At 43.4% G+C, this 9,334-nt stretch overlaps 1 non-coding gene across 1 annotated transcript; it reads left to right on the forward strand.

Annotated features, from left to right (window-relative positions):
- The first annotated feature begins 4,322 nt into the window (after positions 1 to 4,322).
- Positions 4,323 to 4,394, forward strand: TRNAP-AGG. Its single transcript has one exon. It is a non-coding gene; the product is annotated as a tRNA-Pro (tRNA).
- The last annotated feature ends 4,940 nt before the right edge of the window (positions 4,395 to 9,334 follow it).

Below are 9,334 nucleotides of genomic sequence, written 5' to 3' on the forward strand. Positions count from 1 at the left end.
CGTACGTGCACTGATTTACCCGGTTGCACCACCTAACATTACTCGAGAGGAGAAGGCAGCGTTACGTTGGCTCACTGGCCTCGATGATGTCGTGATTAAGCACGCTGACAAGGGGGGAAACGTGGTCCTGATGACCAAGGCCATTTACTTGGAGGAAGCTTCCAGGCAGTTGGGAGACACTGATGTATATGAGAAGCTCAGTGACAACCCTGTCCCATTGATACTAGTCAGGGTGCGGTCACTTCTTTCCAACTATGTAGACACACAGTTTCTCCCCAGGAGCATCCTGGACAAGCTAATCCCCAAGTTCCCCAAGAATCCAACCTGGTACTTTGTGCCCAAGGTGCACAAATCGCTGTCCCACCCTCAGGGACGACCTATCGTCTCCTGTATGGGGTCAGCGACTGAACCACTTTCCAGGTATGCCGATTGGCTACTTAGGCCCCTATTACAAGGCACTCCCACGTATCTAAAGGACACCGGGGACTTCCTCCGTGCCCTCAACTCGGTTGAGTGGCAGGAGGAATTCCACCTTGTGTCCTTAGACGTGGAGAGTCTCTATACTAGGATCCCACATGATGTAGGGCTGAGGGCCGTAGCATCAGTTCTCAGCAGCTCCAACAAAGGCACCATCTTTTCACAGTTCATACAGGAGTCCCTAGACTTAATACTTACCAACAACGTCTTTCAGTTTGGTAGTCAGTGGTACCGCCAGATACTAGGTACAGCGATGGGCACACCTGTGTCGTGTACCTTCGCCAACCTGTATCTGGCGGTATTCGAAGAGACATATGTTTTCTCTATGCAGAACCCCTTCCTTAGGTACGTCCATCTCTATCTGCGGTATGTGGACGATGTGTCCAATGACACCAATAAAATGAACATGAAGTTCACCCTCAACTTTGGTGGCAATAGTCTAGATTTTCTGGACGTGAAGGTCACCGTGGTTGATGGCACCTTGCAGACCACAGGTTTTCGCAAGCCTACCACAACTAATTTGCTGCTCCACCAGACTAGTTTAGATCCCCCTACCGTTAAGGAGGCCATCCCCTTTGGGCAGTTCATACACCTCCGTAGGATTAATAGTACTGACAAAAACTACTTTAGGCAGGCCCACCAACTCAATGACAGGCTGCTTGAAAGGGGCTACTCCAGAAGAGACATGATCGATGCGTTGCATCGAGCAGCTCTTCGTCCCTGGCATAGTCTCCTCAATGACCAGGTTCAAAACGATAGCCAAGACAGGTTCACGTTTATTTTTAAATTTAGTCCAGCTGCAGATATTGTGAAGCGAGCAGTGCTAAGTAACTGGGACCTTTTGAAAGGTGATCCAGCTTTGGGGGAGTTGGTTTCTAGGCGACCCTTGGTCACCTTTAAAAAGTGTCACACCTTAAAGGACAGATTGGTCCATAGCATGCTAAGGCACACAAAACAGTTAAATTGGCTCCAGAGTAGGAAACCTCAGGGCAACTTTAAATGTGGGACGTGTTCTTTTTGTTCCCATAACTCGCAGGGGAAGTTCCTGTCTTTAGGGGGCATTACACATAGGGTCAGCGACTTCATTACGTGTCGCACCTCTCATGTTGTCACTACCAGAGCTTTGAGATGTTCTCACAGCTCTGTTTCTCCACCCCTGTGATGATGTCACTACTAGAGCTTGGAGGAGTTCTCACTGCTCTGTTTCTCCACCCCTGTGATGAGGTTTTTACTTTCTGTTTCCTTCCTCCCAGCTGTTCCTCCTGCGTTTGATTTCCCTGCCTTTAAATCATCCCTCCTCCTTTGTAGGGTGTGGATTATATTTCTCATTTGAGTTGTAGCTCTTGCTTTAGTATCTTCACTTGTAAGCTATCATTTCACTGGACCTGTGTTCTGCTGCAGCAAGTACTCCGGATATTGCCAGCTGTCTTTGGATCCGTCTTCTCTGCTGCTGCAGCTCCTTCAGCTAAGTGTGCAGACATTGTAGTGTATCTGTTTATTTTCTGACTGGATCTGAGGCGACCACGGTTCCCTCCATATACTGAGCAGGGCACCGGTGGCCGTGCCCCTTCCACTATTGTAGGGGTTACAGTGGTCATCAGTCTTAGGTACGCGGGCATGCCTCGTTCCACCATTTGGATCCGGGCATGTGCTTTAGCAGCCTAGGGAGAGCTTTGAGGGTCTGACAGGGGTCACCCTTTATCCTCTATTTTCTGTGTATTCTCTTGTTGCTCACATACAGCCGTGAAACATGTGGTCTATGTCATATCATGTACCTGTGGCAGGTTTTATATTGGCAAAACTATCAGGCCCCTGTTTGAACGAATACGGGAGCATCTTAGTTCAATCAGGACGGGACGAGGATCGCCCCGCCTGATTGACCATGTCCGTCCGACCCACAATGGTGATCCATCCAGCCTCTCTTTTGCTGGGATTGAGGCGGTGGGACCCATCCCACGGGGTGGGGATCGCCACCGCCTTTTGTTGCAGCGGGAGGCTCGATGGATCATCAGAACGGGTGCCATGGGACCACATGGCCTGAACGACAAAAATGACATGGCTGTTTTTCTTTAAGATTCTTTCACTCTCCCGTACCAGGATACCAAGGGGTTTGCCAGTGCTCACTGTTCATGCCATAATACCCTCGTCTGCTGCCCTTGGTGATTGCTTTCCAATCTCCTCCCTTTGTTCCTGCTCCCCAGCGCAGCAGGGCATTAAGGGAACTTTTTTCCCCGTGCCCCCACTCCCTGATAGGGGCATCGCCCGCTGCTTCATATAGCGCAAGGGAAACAGCATTTATACACTAACTTCATTGTATCTTCCTTTGCTTTCTAGCACCTCGTCTGTACACTAATGTAACTTGTCTCCTCCATCATTTGATAATGTGTTGCTTTATGTTGCTGTAGTGCCCTGTAGCATGTACGTAATGTTACAATGCTCCCTTTCTGTATCGTTTACAGCGCGCACCTGGGGAGCGTCCACGGTCGTCATGGTGATGACCTATGGTCGCCCTTAAATGCACGTTCGTGCGCCTGCACGTCAGTAGCGGTCCGAGGAAGCACGATCCAGCACGAAACGGCCGTCACCGCCAGTCCACACCTGGGCCGTCCCGCTCCCCAGCCTGTGCAGCTGATGCTACCTTGCTAGTCAGCAATAAAGCTTCTTTGAAGATTTGACCCTGGTGAGTGCCGCGCATCTATTACCTAACTTCCACGTCAAGTATTAGCCTACAATGCTGCACCCCTTAGTACTCAGACCTTCATGAAATATATCCGTGTACTCTTAGTGAATATGGGGGTCAATCCTAAGTCGATCACGGGCCACTCCTTCAGAATTGGAGCAGCATCAGCTGCCTCTAAAAACAACGTCCCAGCGCATGTTATTAAGAGATTGGGTAGATGGAAATCATCTTGCTATGTACGATACATTCCAGACCCGCATAATGAGATGTCTCTCGCTTTTCAGACATTGGTGATGTAACCAAATATTTTTCTGAATCTATGGTCTGTTTATTTTTGGCCCCTTTAGGCGGCCCTACTCCGGCAGTTGTGGCATAACTCTACTGCTAAGCGTAGCTAGGGTGAGATAGCTTAGGTACTTTCTGATAGCCGATCCAAGCACAAGTAATAGGCAAATTCATTTGCCGTATTTGTGGGAGGGGAGGCTGATTGACGACCCTATTTATACTCACCTGCGTCCTGAGGCTGACGTCAGCTCTGCGATTTTCACCCACCCACCCACACCATCTTACAATCATTCATATTAGGGTTGCCCCCTTTAGGCGGCCCTACTCCGGCAGATGTGGCATAACTCTACTTCTAAGCGTAGCTAGGGTGAGATAGCTTAGGTACTTTCTGATAGCCGATCTGAGCACAAATCCCTGAAAGGTCTAAATGGTAGCCTCAGATACCGTGATCAGCGATGGATACTGCCAGAGGAATACAATGACAGGAGGCGGCATGATCACCGTTCCCCGTCATTGTGCCTGCTACATACAAAGAAATGCGCTTAGTGACTAAGTAAATCATCACGAATCGAGTTTCTTTATGAAATTCACCGAAGCAGCCAAATATAATTTTTCATGACCTCACTCATCTCTAAATGGGATATATCATAATTAGGACATAGGGACATCATAAACAGAGGTCCCCCAGCAAGGACCCTCGACTAGTAGCTACAACAGAAAGCTAATTGTATATATCTATAATCATATCTTAGGGGTATAAATAGTTAAAGTAGTAGTAATCCCATCAGTACATATGTGCATGTAATATGATACAACCTCAGCTGCTGTGCTGATGTAGAATTTATAGCTATAGTACATCTGCATACAACTATGAACAGCTGGCTCGTTGGTCTAGGGGTATGATTCTCGCTTAGGGTGCGAGAGGTCCTGGGTTCAAATCCCGGACGAGCCCTAGTTTTTAATGTTTCATAAACCTATTTATATTTTTCCAGATTTATCCATTCAAAATACTTTAGGATTTGTTATTAATATAATGTCTATTGGGACAACCTTTGTCCGTGTACCTCTATTAGAGCATAGATTCCTGACTTAGAAGACCTAGATATTGATTTCACTAAGTTCTAGCAGTTTCTTGAACGCACAACCCCTCTAAAAGTAGACTTATTTTATTATCTTTATTATATTATATTTAGTCTACCCACTCACTCCCTTCACTCGATTCTACTTACATCCCATTTTCCCAAATGTACATTGCTGAATGATTCATGTTGAAGTATGTGAATCATTCAGAAGTAGGAAACATGGTGTTTTTATGTTTTATTTCTACATTTATCCCTTTTCAGCGTCAGCTGTACATGAACAGTACTGTCATGAAGTACTTGCCGTCATTTGCCATACATGCACGGTGCAGGCACAGCTCCTGGGCTAAGCTCCATCAGCAGTGGGTGACAGCTGTAATGGCTGAGAGTAAAAATAGATGCCATGGTTATTAGTGACTGGAGCATCTAAGTGGCTAGAGAGAGGCAGGGGACTCTCTCTGTCAACCCATCAGCGCTCCTCTACATGACTGCAAGGTACCGATGGGTTACAATGGTAGACAGGGACCTAATAATGGCCTCAAGGTCTGCCTTCTTAGAATACCTACTAGGCCCTACCAGAGGCGTAAGTATTGCAGTGTATTATACCAGTCATCAGAAGATCAGATGTTCAACAGTCTTAGAATATAAAAAAATGTAACTGCAAAAATAAAAAATGAATAAAAAGCGAAAAATAAGCCCTTACACAGCAAATTATTATTTTCTAATGTTTTGCTATACAAAAGAAGCAAAATTTAAAAACGTTTTATAAATTTGTTATCGCATGTCATTTATATCCTCAAAACCCAAAAAAATAAACCTCCCAATATTTTGGAACTACTGTTTCCCCCATCCCTCAAAAAAAAAGATATGATACGTTTTTCAATATAAGTATGTCAATATGGTGACATTAAAAACTGCAACTCATTCCACAATAACACAAGTCATCATATGGTTACATTAACGCAAAAATAAAAAAAACTATTGCTCCTGGAAGCTGCACGAAAAAACAGCAACAATTGCACATCAGTAAACATAAAACTGTGGCGGTAAAGGTTCTTGACTTTTGCTAACTTGGGTTTTGGAGTGGGTGGCACCCTCTACTATATCCATATGCCATAATAGCACGTATCAATATTGCAGAAAACCTCTAGCAAAAGAAAGTTATTAGTGATAGCAGTATGACAGCAAACAGTCCCAGAACACCAGGACCAGAATAAGAAACGGCTCTGCACGTCCTCCTTTATTGCCTTGTCTTAAATACTTTTTACTGTAAATCATCAAAAGCACTTAAGGACTAATGAAAAAAGATATTGCAATAAGAGTTAAAAGAGAAAAATTGGAGTGATTAAAAACATAATTTGGCTCCACTTGGAGGAGTATGTTGCAAGGCAAAATTCTGACTGCTCAGGGATCTATTTTCAGAACAGCGATACTTCTCCAGGAGATTCTGCGGATTGTTTCATTAGCTGAGATGCGGTTGATAAATTGAAAAATGAAAGAGGTAGCTTATGAGTTGCTATGCAAACAAAAGGGTAATTAAAAAAGAATTAGTTTGTTAGTAACGGCACATTATACATTCATGATACAAGAAAAAAGATGAAGCTGTGCGTGGCTGATATGGTCTACCGATTAAGAAACCGTGCTGAGACTTGTGTGGGAGGACAAAGTATTGTGAGAGTTTAATGCCAAGGCAAGATGATGTTTTTCTATTATATATAGTACAATATATTATATTTTATATATATACACAATAGTGTGTGTTGTTCTTATGGGTTATGAGTCACTCAGGTACAAGTGGTTCATAAAGACGACCTGTCACCACTCCTGACATGTCGGATTTACTATTTCACTCTGGAGATATTTTCATATAACTCTATGGGCTCATGCACACGACCGTAGGGCTTTTTCAGTGTTTTGTGGTCCGTTTTTTACGGATCCGTTGTTCCGTTTTTTGTTTCCATTGTGTTTACGTTTCCTTTCCGTTTTTCCGCATACCATATACAGTATACAGTAATTACATAGATAAAATTGGTCTGGGCATAACATTTTCAATCGATTGTTCCGCAAAAGTGGAACGGATACGGAAGACATACAGATGCATTTCCGTATGTGTTCCGTTTTTTTGCGGACCCATTGACTTGAATGGAGCCAAGCACCGTGATTTGCCGGCAATAATAGGACATGTTCTATCTTTTCACAGTACGGAAATACTGAAACGGAATGCACACGGAGACACTCCAGCATTGAAATGAAATGTTCAGTATATGTACCGCATGCTGAACTCAAAAAACGGCCAGTATACTGAACGCAAAATACTGTCGTGTGCATGAGCCTTTTGTTGTTCTGTTCCTCAGGTATTGGTTTTAGAAGTGTATTAATATATCTGTAACTGGGGGGGTGTCCCTCCATGGTCTCACACTGGCAGCACTGACTGGACGGCCGCTTTCACATAAGCGTATTGAAATCAGTCTGTATTCTGGCTCAGGATTAATGATGATATAACCATCAAGATTTCATCAGGATTTTCATGCGTATTCTTTCCTCCCTACTTTTTGAATGTACTTCCATAGACCGCACAAAAATTAAGACATGCTGTGGATTTTAAATACAGAAATTATACACCCATGTGAATCTGGTCCATATGCGGATTGCAAATACGCTCGTGTGAAAGCAGACTTGACTGGGAAATGCATCACATTGGCAGCTCCTTGTTGCGGATTAATTCATAAGCTTCTAGTAGAAATAATTGAGGAACAGAAAAACATAGGCTTCTTTCACACATTGTTTGGTCAGTAATTTCCACTGATTGTGAGCAAAAAACAAGTACAGGTCAAACACAGAACAGGTGCAGATCCATTATACCTTATCTTTGTGTAGCTCACAATCACTAACCAAACACTGACTATGTGAAAAGATGCTCCAGAATCATTATTGCATGGGGAATGCAAGTAATTACTAAATGTTTCAGGAAAGGTGACAGGTCCTCTTTAACGAAAAACTCCAGCAGGGAGACTCAAACTCCTCCTCCCGGCCTTCCTGTATCAGAACATATACAGTGCAGTGTCCTGGCCACCATCTTCAGGAAACTAGAATTTGAATATGTGCCACCAAGAATTGTAACCTACCATCCTCTTGCTCTGTTATTAAGAAGATATTTATGAAATATCTTAGCCGTAAGGTTATACAAATAAGAAAGTAGCAGGTGTTACTAAGATCTGCAGATGATAAAATTTTCAAGCACCTAGCTCTATTTTGTGGTATGTGGGAGGGGCATAAAAGCCAGATTGAAAGCAAAGTTTTTTAGCCACATGAAACCTCAAAAATAGGATCAAGTCGTGTGAAATGATTGTGTAATGCCTTCTGTTTACCGACATGTCAGTTATCACCACTTGTCATATAACCTCACTGATAGCATGCAAAGGCGTGAGTCTGTGTATTACTGCATGTGGTGCACATCCTCTATGCTGAATAAATCAAGATGTTTTGAATATTTTGTTTCCATTTTTTTATCAGTTGCATATTATCAACATGTCTATTGATCCTGTGATTTTAATACTTCCATGACCTCTCCTTCTTCGTGGTGAAATTTCAATGTTAAGGAGTAGTGTTAAGCGAAGCATTCGAAGAAGAATTTGGTCCTAAGTTTAGGAAAACCTTGATTTGCAACAAATCCACAAGATCTCCACCATTGTCCTATGAGCTGAGCATAGGGAGAGATGTGGCAAGCACTCATGCGCTAGGGACATTGTTGCTGAAAATGATTCATAGAAGAATATTGGAGAAGGGACAGTGCAGGGAGACTTATTCTGTGTCCGGTTTATTTATTTATTCCTCCATTTACTTATTACTACATCAGCCATAAACTTTTCCAATGCCAGCGTGCCAACCAGTGGCATCCAGTCTGCACCCCATCCAGTGGGCCAGGTATTAATGATGACCATCCTCATCTTTTGCTGGCTTTACTTCTTCCAAATCACCCTTCAAAGTCTCCATGTCCTAGAAAAGTCAGCAAGATGCAGAGAGATGAGGAGCTGGATGCTCCTGATGACATATTCTTATCAATATTAGCTGAATGGCGGGAGAGTACTGGGGTTGGAGAAGTGGGTATGCCAGAGCTAGTTAATATTCTGTGTTTACTGTCAAATGACCTGCAGGAAATTGCAGGCAAGAACAGCAATGATATGCATATTGTCCCCCCATCTAACCAGCCAAACCCCATACCAGCCACAGCCCATGTTTAAAGGTGCCCCACGGCCACTAACAATGGAGAAGGACTATATAGTGTGGTCTTCATCTTCAATTCATTATTAAATGAAAGGCAGCAGCTAATTGGCCATGCAGGTCTTCACCACAGTATGGCCGCAACCCTCCTGCAGCATGGCTGCAATGTGTGCATAGTGGCCTGGGTATAACTGATTTATAGCGATTTGTGACAAATTAATTAGTCACAAACCACATTTCTTGGCAAAGTTGCCTAATCAAATTTTTCAAAACTCTATTGAGTAGTGTATATATATACAGTACAGACCAAAAGTTTGGACACACCTTCTCATTCAAAGAGTTTTCTTTATTTTCATGGCTATGAAGGCATCAAAACTATGAATTAACACATGTGGAATTATATACATAACAAACAAGTGTGAAACAACTGAAAATATATCATATTCTAGGTTCTTCAAAGTAGCCACCTTTTGCTTTGATTACTGCTTTGCACACTCTTGGCATTCTCTTGATGAGCTTCAAGAGGTAGTCCCCTGAAATGGTCTTCCAACAGTCTTGAAGGAGTTCCCAGAGATGCTTAGCACTTGTTGGC

The sequence above is a fragment of the Bufo bufo genome, chromosome 3 (assembly GCF_905171765.1).
Source record: "Bufo bufo chromosome 3, aBufBuf1.1, whole genome shotgun sequence".
NCBI lineage: Eukaryota > Metazoa > Chordata > Amphibia > Anura > Bufonidae > Bufo > Bufo bufo.